General features: G+C 37.3%; 1 long non-coding RNA gene across 1 annotated transcript; it reads left to right on the forward strand.

Annotated features, from left to right (window-relative positions):
* The first annotated feature begins 388 nt into the window (after positions 1-388).
* On the forward strand, positions 389-7,177 carry LOC140531301 (uncharacterized). The gene is made up of 3 exons (XR_011976316.1): positions 389-534; positions 2,353-2,425; positions 6,815-7,177. It is a non-coding gene; the product is annotated as an uncharacterized lncRNA (long non-coding RNA).
* Positions 7,178-7,850: the final 673 nt, after the last annotated feature.

Genomic DNA, 7,850 nt, shown 5'->3' on the forward strand with positions numbered 1-7,850 from the left:
TCCCCTTATTCAGAATCCCTAAAAACCAAGGACATAGAAATAAGAATGTTAAGCTGGGTACAAAATATATTTAATCAAAACAAATGAAGTTTGAACTGGCAAATAGGGAAAAGAAGTATTTGCTAATCCACACCACCTGCTACCCCTTTCCCCACTTCCAAAGAACAGGAAGTTTTTGCAAGCCTTAGAAATCATTTAGTCCAATCTCCTCATTTTATAATATAAGAAACCAAGGCCCAGAAGCTCAATGTGAACAGAGTAAGCAGCAGAGCTGATATTCAAACTCAAACTGGTTAACTCTACATCTAGGAATTTTTCAACAGGGGTTTTACCAGGGTCAAGAGATGGATAGACTGAAGGACTAAAAGGAAAGAAGGAATAGCTTTGTGCCCCAGGTGCTAGGGAGGAAGCAGACACTTGGTGATTCTTGGGTCTATGTAAGAACATGAAGGAGGAGCCTTGGTTCTGGGGCTTCCTCCTTCGATAATGAGAGACTGCGCTGCAAGTGATGAAGGAAAGACCATGGATAGAGAGGTAGCATTTATATTAGCATAGAAGCTAGGACTTTAAAGGCAATGGACCTGGGCTGTTAGAGTTTTGGCATTTCACCTTTGGCATTTCATCTTAAAATGGGGTGGAGGTGGGGAGTTGGGGAGGGAAGCTAGATTAGATGACTTCTAAGGTCCCTTTCACCTCAGATTATAGGGTCAAAATTTAAAACTGGTGGTGGGGGGTCTTAGAAGTCAGGTGCTTGCCATATCTTCTCCCTCCTTTTTTTCTTTTGATATTGATTTTGACCTTTATTTTAATAAAGTGATTGTCTATACACGGACAGATGATCTGGAAATGATACTCACATCTGTGATCACTTGTTACTGTTCGTTAAGATAAAACTGATGTAGCAAACTTTTTTTGTGATGTTATCCAGTGCTCACTAGCTCACTTGTGACTTTTTTCTTGATATAAGGATTCATGATATAGAGATGTGAGGCTTAATAATCTGCCTTTGACTTTTTTGTTTTTCAGTCCTGGATCATTTTCCAGGATATTTTTCATTGTCTATCCTCTGTCCACTTTTATGTTGATGTTAGCAAGCATTAATTTTTCGGCTGAGTTAATTTGAAGGATCTCATTATATCCTTATGGAATTTTTTTTTTTATTTCATCCGCTACAGCAAATGTTGTTACTTAAGATCTAATTATCTTCATGGTGGCCTTTTTGTTTATGCTTATCATGAATATAAAACATGATGACTTAGTATCTCATAAAATAAAGATGCTTAATACCTTTGGGCTCACAATGAAGCCAACTCTTTTATTTGTCTCACCTCAGAGAACTTGCAAGCCATCTTTCCACTTAACTATGCTGTCCTTGTGTCTTTGGTTTCATTTATGTTGAGGAAACTGTCAGTATTGACATGGTTCAGTTATTCTAGCAGTATTTCAGGTAGTTGGTCATTGGACGAGAATTTTATAGTTAGAATATCAATCATTAAATTTAGTTTATACATGGTCTGAAACCTTGTGATTCCTAGTATCCTCTGCCCCCTATTCCAACATTCAGCCATTGTCATAGCAACAGAAAGCCAAAGGACCAAGGGCTTTTGTATATTTCTTATTTCAGAAGTCAGAAAAATCCATTACTTAGTGGCACTGTGTCCCACTATACTTAACTAGATCACTTCTCCTGTAGCAGATACATCCAGATGACTCTGGAGGAGAAGTGAGGCTGGTGACCTTGCACAGCCCTCCCTCACTCAAAACAAAGTCAAGTGCAAGTCATGTCATCATTTCTCTGATGTCATAGTCCTCTTCAGAAACAAAGGACAAGCACAAAAAAACCCCTTACAGGTGTATAGTATATACTTCATGGGTACTAAGTCATCATTTTTTATATTCAAGATGAGCAAAAACAAAAGTAACTACACAGACAATAACTATATAGTTTTATATTGATTTATTTACCCCCCAGAACATCTATTTTTAAAAATCAAAATTCAGAAGTAAAAAATGCTAAATGTTTTACGAATTGTAATGATATAGTATGCCCATTCCTATCTTTTCTGTTTCCTTATTTTCCACTATGCAAAAATAGACCATAAGGGGATATTGTGATAAAAACAAAAATATGAAGACCAATTTACTTTCATTGTCTTCTTAGTAGGGTCATAAAGACTTAAATTTCTTTTCATTAAAACTGCTCCAAGGATAACTATAAAATTATAATGCAAAATAAGTAACTGAAATAACAGTTAATGCTGAAGGATAGATTAGATTAACACAATTAAGACAGCAAAATTCTCCAAATTAATTTTAATTTTTATATACTGAAGGACTTTTTTTTGCAACTAGACAAAGACACAATGAAATTTATGTGGAAAACCAAGGGGAAAAGAAGATCAATGAGGCACATCGAGAAGAAAAGGTGATGAAAGTGGTATTGCACTCTTAGATTTTAAGATATTATTACAAAACGATGGTCCTCAAAATCATCCGTTATTGGGGAAAAATAAAGAAATGAATGAATGAATTAGAGTAAATATGCCAGATATTAAAACATTATATATGCATAAGTATATAATGTACCTTTTGAAAATTGAAACGGAAAAGATTCATTACTTGTCAAATTTACTTGGGAAATTTGGCTGGTAATTTGGGAGCAAAGGAATTTAGGCTCAGATCTTCCTGAAACAGATTAAAATGTAAACATGAAATGTTTAATAAAATAGATAAAAATACAATACAATCTAGATTTCCACCATTACAGTGTTGGACTATATGAGCTCTTAAGTCTTAAAGCATTTACTCTGTGATCTAATGATGTTATGTAGCTGTATACAATGACAAGTAATTTCCCTCTACAAGATTTACAGGTTTCTGCTTAAAGGGTCCAAATGATTATTTATAAATATATTTTCAGACTAGGTGACATTCATTTATATAACAGTTTCCTTACCCGTATCCCTTTGCCTTTCTTTCATCTCCTATAAAATAGCATCAGTGATAATTCTTTTGTCTTCTCACAGAATGTTAATGCTATTAAAAGAAATGAGTACTTTGGCGTCCCTAAGAAGAAAGAGATCCTGCATTTTCAAAATGTCATTTCAATATTGAGGCTTCCCCATAGAATAGGAATATATTTTGCAGTGAATTGCCATGGTCATATTGGAAAAAAATTATCAAAATTTTGGGTGCTTCTTCACAATAAAGCTCCACATTTATTATATTTCATTTATAACATAGTACTAACTGCCAAACATCAAATATGGAGCCATCTGGATATCAGATCCATCCGCTTTCAAGCTTTGAGAGCCTTATGCTTGCTCATTGATAGTATTTCATTGGTATGCTCATTGATGGCAGATATCTCATATTGTCAGCCTGAATGAGGACCCTCTGATATCTGATGTACTACATTATAGATGGAATACAGTGATTACAGTGTAATGCCATGTAAGCTTTGCCATTTCTGATGTTTCAGAGCATCATGACAGACATAGCCAGTACATATGGCATATTCTGAAGCAACGCTGCCCACCAATGTCTAATTTTTACCGGTTCCATTTTTGCTAGCTATGGGATCATTTGGACAATATGAAAAAATGCACGTATCCCAAAATTAAGCTTCACATCTCTGATAGGACTAATATTTGCTAGGTATTACTGGTGATAATTTCCCAGTTTCTTTCCTCTAACCCACAACATGAGGGTAGCCCAGGTCTCTTCTCCTTCCCTCCTTCAGTAAGGACTTATTATTCATTCATTTCAATTGTGACTGGCTCTTCATGACTGCATTTAGGGTTTTCTTGGCAAAGATACTAGAGTGCTTTGCCATTTCCTTCTCCAGCTTATTTTACAGATGAGGAAATGGAGGCCATCAGGGTTAAGTGACTTGCCCAGCGTCACATAGCTAGTAAGTGTTGTGTGAAGTCATATTGGAATTCAGGTCTTCCTGATTCCAGGTCTGTTGCTCAATTCACTGCACCACTTAGCTGCCCCTGCAGAGATTAGCTTTGCTTAAAAGGAAACAAAGCTGTCTCTAGGACCTGATTGACCTTGGCTTCCCCACTGCAGCTTCCTGGTCACCTAAGGTTCCAACAATATGAAAGTTCCAACCATATAAAGTCTTGGCCCCTCAGATTTTGTAGATTTCTGAAGACCACCAAATCACCATGCCTTTCACCATATCTTGTCTTGGTGACCAGAAATGTTTCTATATGGAGTCAGTGGGAAAGGAAAGTTTCATTAAAAAAAAAAAAAAGTTAAGTGCCATTGTCTCCTTGTTGCATGTCCTTGCTGTTTTAGGGCCCAGTAAAACTTTCCTTAACTGTTAAATGATTTACAAATGCCTTATTTTATTTCAACATCATGCCTGAACTAAGAAAGCACTGGTGTTAAGAACTGCACAGCTATGGGCCTCAGAGGACATCTGGTCCTTTTATAGTTCTTTTTTGTCTTTAGATTTTACTAATTTGGAATGCAATGGAGGTACAAAAGGGAGGGCTTTCAAGGAGAAACTGGATAAGACCACACACTGAAAACATAGGAAATTGTAATGCTAAGAGATGGACGTATGGGAAATTCATGCCCCAATAAAGTGATCTGTACTCTGAAATTTTGATATTGCCTTAGGTTCAATATCCAGAATGAGGGAGGTAATAATCTGTCCTGGTCAGACTGTATCTGGAAAATTGTTTTCAATTCCTAGTATAATTTTTAAAGGATATTAGTAAACTGGAAGATGTCCAGAGAAATGTGATTAGGATGGTAAAGGAGTCTTGAGAGTATGCCATATAAGGTTAGTTGAAGCACCTGGCATGGTTTCTCCTGAAGAAAATAAAGAGAGGAGGGACAGCAGAACGAGCTACATTCAAGTATCTGAAAGGAAATAATAGGGAATGGTGATGACTTGTTCTCTTTGGGCCCCGGTAGGAAGAACTAGCAATAATGGGTGGAAATTGCAGAAGGACACATTTTAGTTCAGTTAGGGAAAAACTTCCTAACAACTAGAAAAACAAATTAGTTAGAAAAACTTCCTGACAATTCTAACATTCTAAAACAGAATGAAATTGGTAAATTTTCCAACAACAAAAGGTTTTCTAATGAAGGCTAGGGTACCAATTGATGGGGGGGGATATTATAGAGGAGATTCTCATGCAGGAATAGGTTAATCTAAATGCTTTCTTTTAATCCCTCCCTTAGAAGAGAGGACTCTTTTCATTTATGGATTGAAGTAGATAGATGCTGAGGTCCTTTCCAGGACTCAAATATTGTGATTTTGTGATTCTAAACCTGAAATTCTTAGACCAAAACATCAGAGAAGTAGATGAGCAGGGAATGCAGGGAATTTTGGGGTCAAGGGGAAGTCAAATGAAAAGTCTGAGAGAGTTTCTGGGGAATAAATAATCAATTTATTAATTAGGCTAGCAAATAATCAAGAAATTGATGGTTAGTGTCTCTCTCTGTAATCAAAGACAAAACCATGGACATCACTGAATGCTTAAATACCTTTCGAAAAGGAGGTGCCCCTGACAGGTGAAAATCAACCCTGATTGGTGAACAGTTAATGAGCTAATGGACATATTAATGAGGAGGTGGGCTAAAAGTCATTAGCTCCTTCTTTTCCTACCTTGACTTGATCATGATAAGACTCAGTTGTCTCCAGCAATCTGGACAAAGGAATCCATCTCTACCCAGACCACTCTGGTTATTTTTTTCCTTCACTAGCTGGGTTCCCCTAGACTCTAATGGGGAGCTGCAAGGGCATAGATTTACTTCTTAAGGGCAATAATGCAACTAGACTAGATTCTGTATGTAAGATCTTCTAATTGGGGGGATCCTGCCCAAGATAAGCATGTACCCAGAGGACTTGGGCAATCTCATCTATCAGCAATGTCCTTCAGAGACTGACTAAATGAGTTGCAAAGGCTGGTCCCTGAATGAGAAAACAGAAAGGAAAAACCTCAATCCTAATTTAATAATTGGTAATTAATATAATAGAAAATAATAATTCCTCTCAGAAGGTAGATTTGAGTCAGGTCACCAAGTCCAGAGTTCATTCAGATGTGGTACCTTGGCTAGGAAAAGATTCCCAAATCAGGTATAGCATCTCCTGTGGGCTCACTCTCCCATCTCCTATCCATATTCACATTTTGGGTCTCTACAGGACAACTGACTACTGCTCCCCTCAAGATTCCACTGGACTGGGATTTCTGTTACTCATGTTACGGATGAGCTCCCTATAACAACCAAACATGACTTTGACTAAGTTTTACAAGGGGAAATTTACTAAGAAGATATAACAAGGATGAAAGTTATTTTCCACAACATGGGAGCACTCTCTCTTTTGCACATACATGGTCTCTGGGTAGAGTGGGCTCAAACTTAAAATTCAAAGGTAGTGATGCACACATGTAGAGAACTGGAGCTGAGGGCTACTGCATAACTTCTGGCCCTGGGAATCCTTTTTTCCCCTTGTAGATTTTCCAACCCCTCCTTTCTTCATCTGTAAAATGAGTGAGTTGGCTAGAGGACTTCTGAAGCCCCTTACTGCTCTAGATCTATGAGCCCATTATCATTTTGGTTTCTTTCAGAGTCAGACTACTAGGGCATCCATCAGGTAAGATGGAATTTGAAAGCTACCTCAAGACCTTGCATGTCAATTACTGAAGTCATTGAGGAAAGAGCAGTGTGTGTCATAGAATACAAGGTGATTAACAGGTGCATAAAAAGTCAATTAACCAAGGGAGGAAAGGGACCTTGTCCAAATCCAGTGACTTTGTAATAATACAGTCCTTCATGCCCTCTATTTTAGGTCCCTCTGTGCTTCTTACCCTGGAGTACTGAAGCTCAACAAAAGCAAAGACATGCCTTCAATGGGATCAAATCACCTGGCCTGGACAAACTACATTCCAGGCTGCTGAAAAAGTTGTAGAGAACAGGAGAGGTGACTCAAGAATGAAATGTTATCTTGATTTTCAAGCGAGAGAAGAAGTCAAGATACTTAAAACTATGGATCTGAAAAAAACTATAGATCTGAGAGACTGACATTGATTCTTGAAAAAAAATTCTAGAATAGATCATTAATAGGATGACTTGTGAGCCCCATGACAAAAGAGTGATCATTATGGGATACGATCATTATGACTATCAGATTAAACTCTTTATCTTTTGACTACTAGACTAGTATGAGAGAATAACAATAATGTAATGATAATTCAAATTTATTTATCTTTAATGTTTGCAAAGTACTTTTCATTGAGTTCTCAAAATAACCCTTTTAAGGTAAATGATATTATTATTCCTATTTAACAGATTAGGAAACTGAGGGTCAGAGAAATGAAATGGTTTGTTCAGGCTCACATAGTTAGTAATTGTACAAGTTACCAAAGCCTGAAGTTTCTCAGTACAGCCTTGGGAGTCAGCTGGATTATACAGTAAGGTGAGTTCAGAACTGGCTGAAGGACTGCACCCAAAGATTGTTGATTAATGACAGTGTGGAGAGAAGCGCTCCAGGGATCTTTCCTTGGCAGTGCTCCCATCAATACTCTGACTAGGAGAAAGGCATACCTAGAATGCTTATCAAGTTTGTGGCTAGGGAAGATAACTCATACACTGAATGACAGAACCAGGATCTAAAGAGATTCTGCAGGTGGGAATGAATGCTGGTCTGTAGCTTACAAGCAGAAATTTAATTGGGTTAAATGGAATGTTTTTACAGTAAGCTTTAAAAAAAAAGGCCACAGGTACAGGAGTGGGGGTGTGTGTGGCTAAAAAGCAGGTCATGTCAGAAATACCTAGTTATTTTAGTGAGAGGGAGGGAATGAGCATTTATTAAGTACCAACTTTTG

This window comes from Notamacropus eugenii, chromosome 3, assembly GCF_028372415.1.
Source record: "Notamacropus eugenii isolate mMacEug1 chromosome 3, mMacEug1.pri_v2, whole genome shotgun sequence".
NCBI lineage: Eukaryota > Metazoa > Chordata > Mammalia > Diprotodontia > Macropodidae > Notamacropus > Notamacropus eugenii.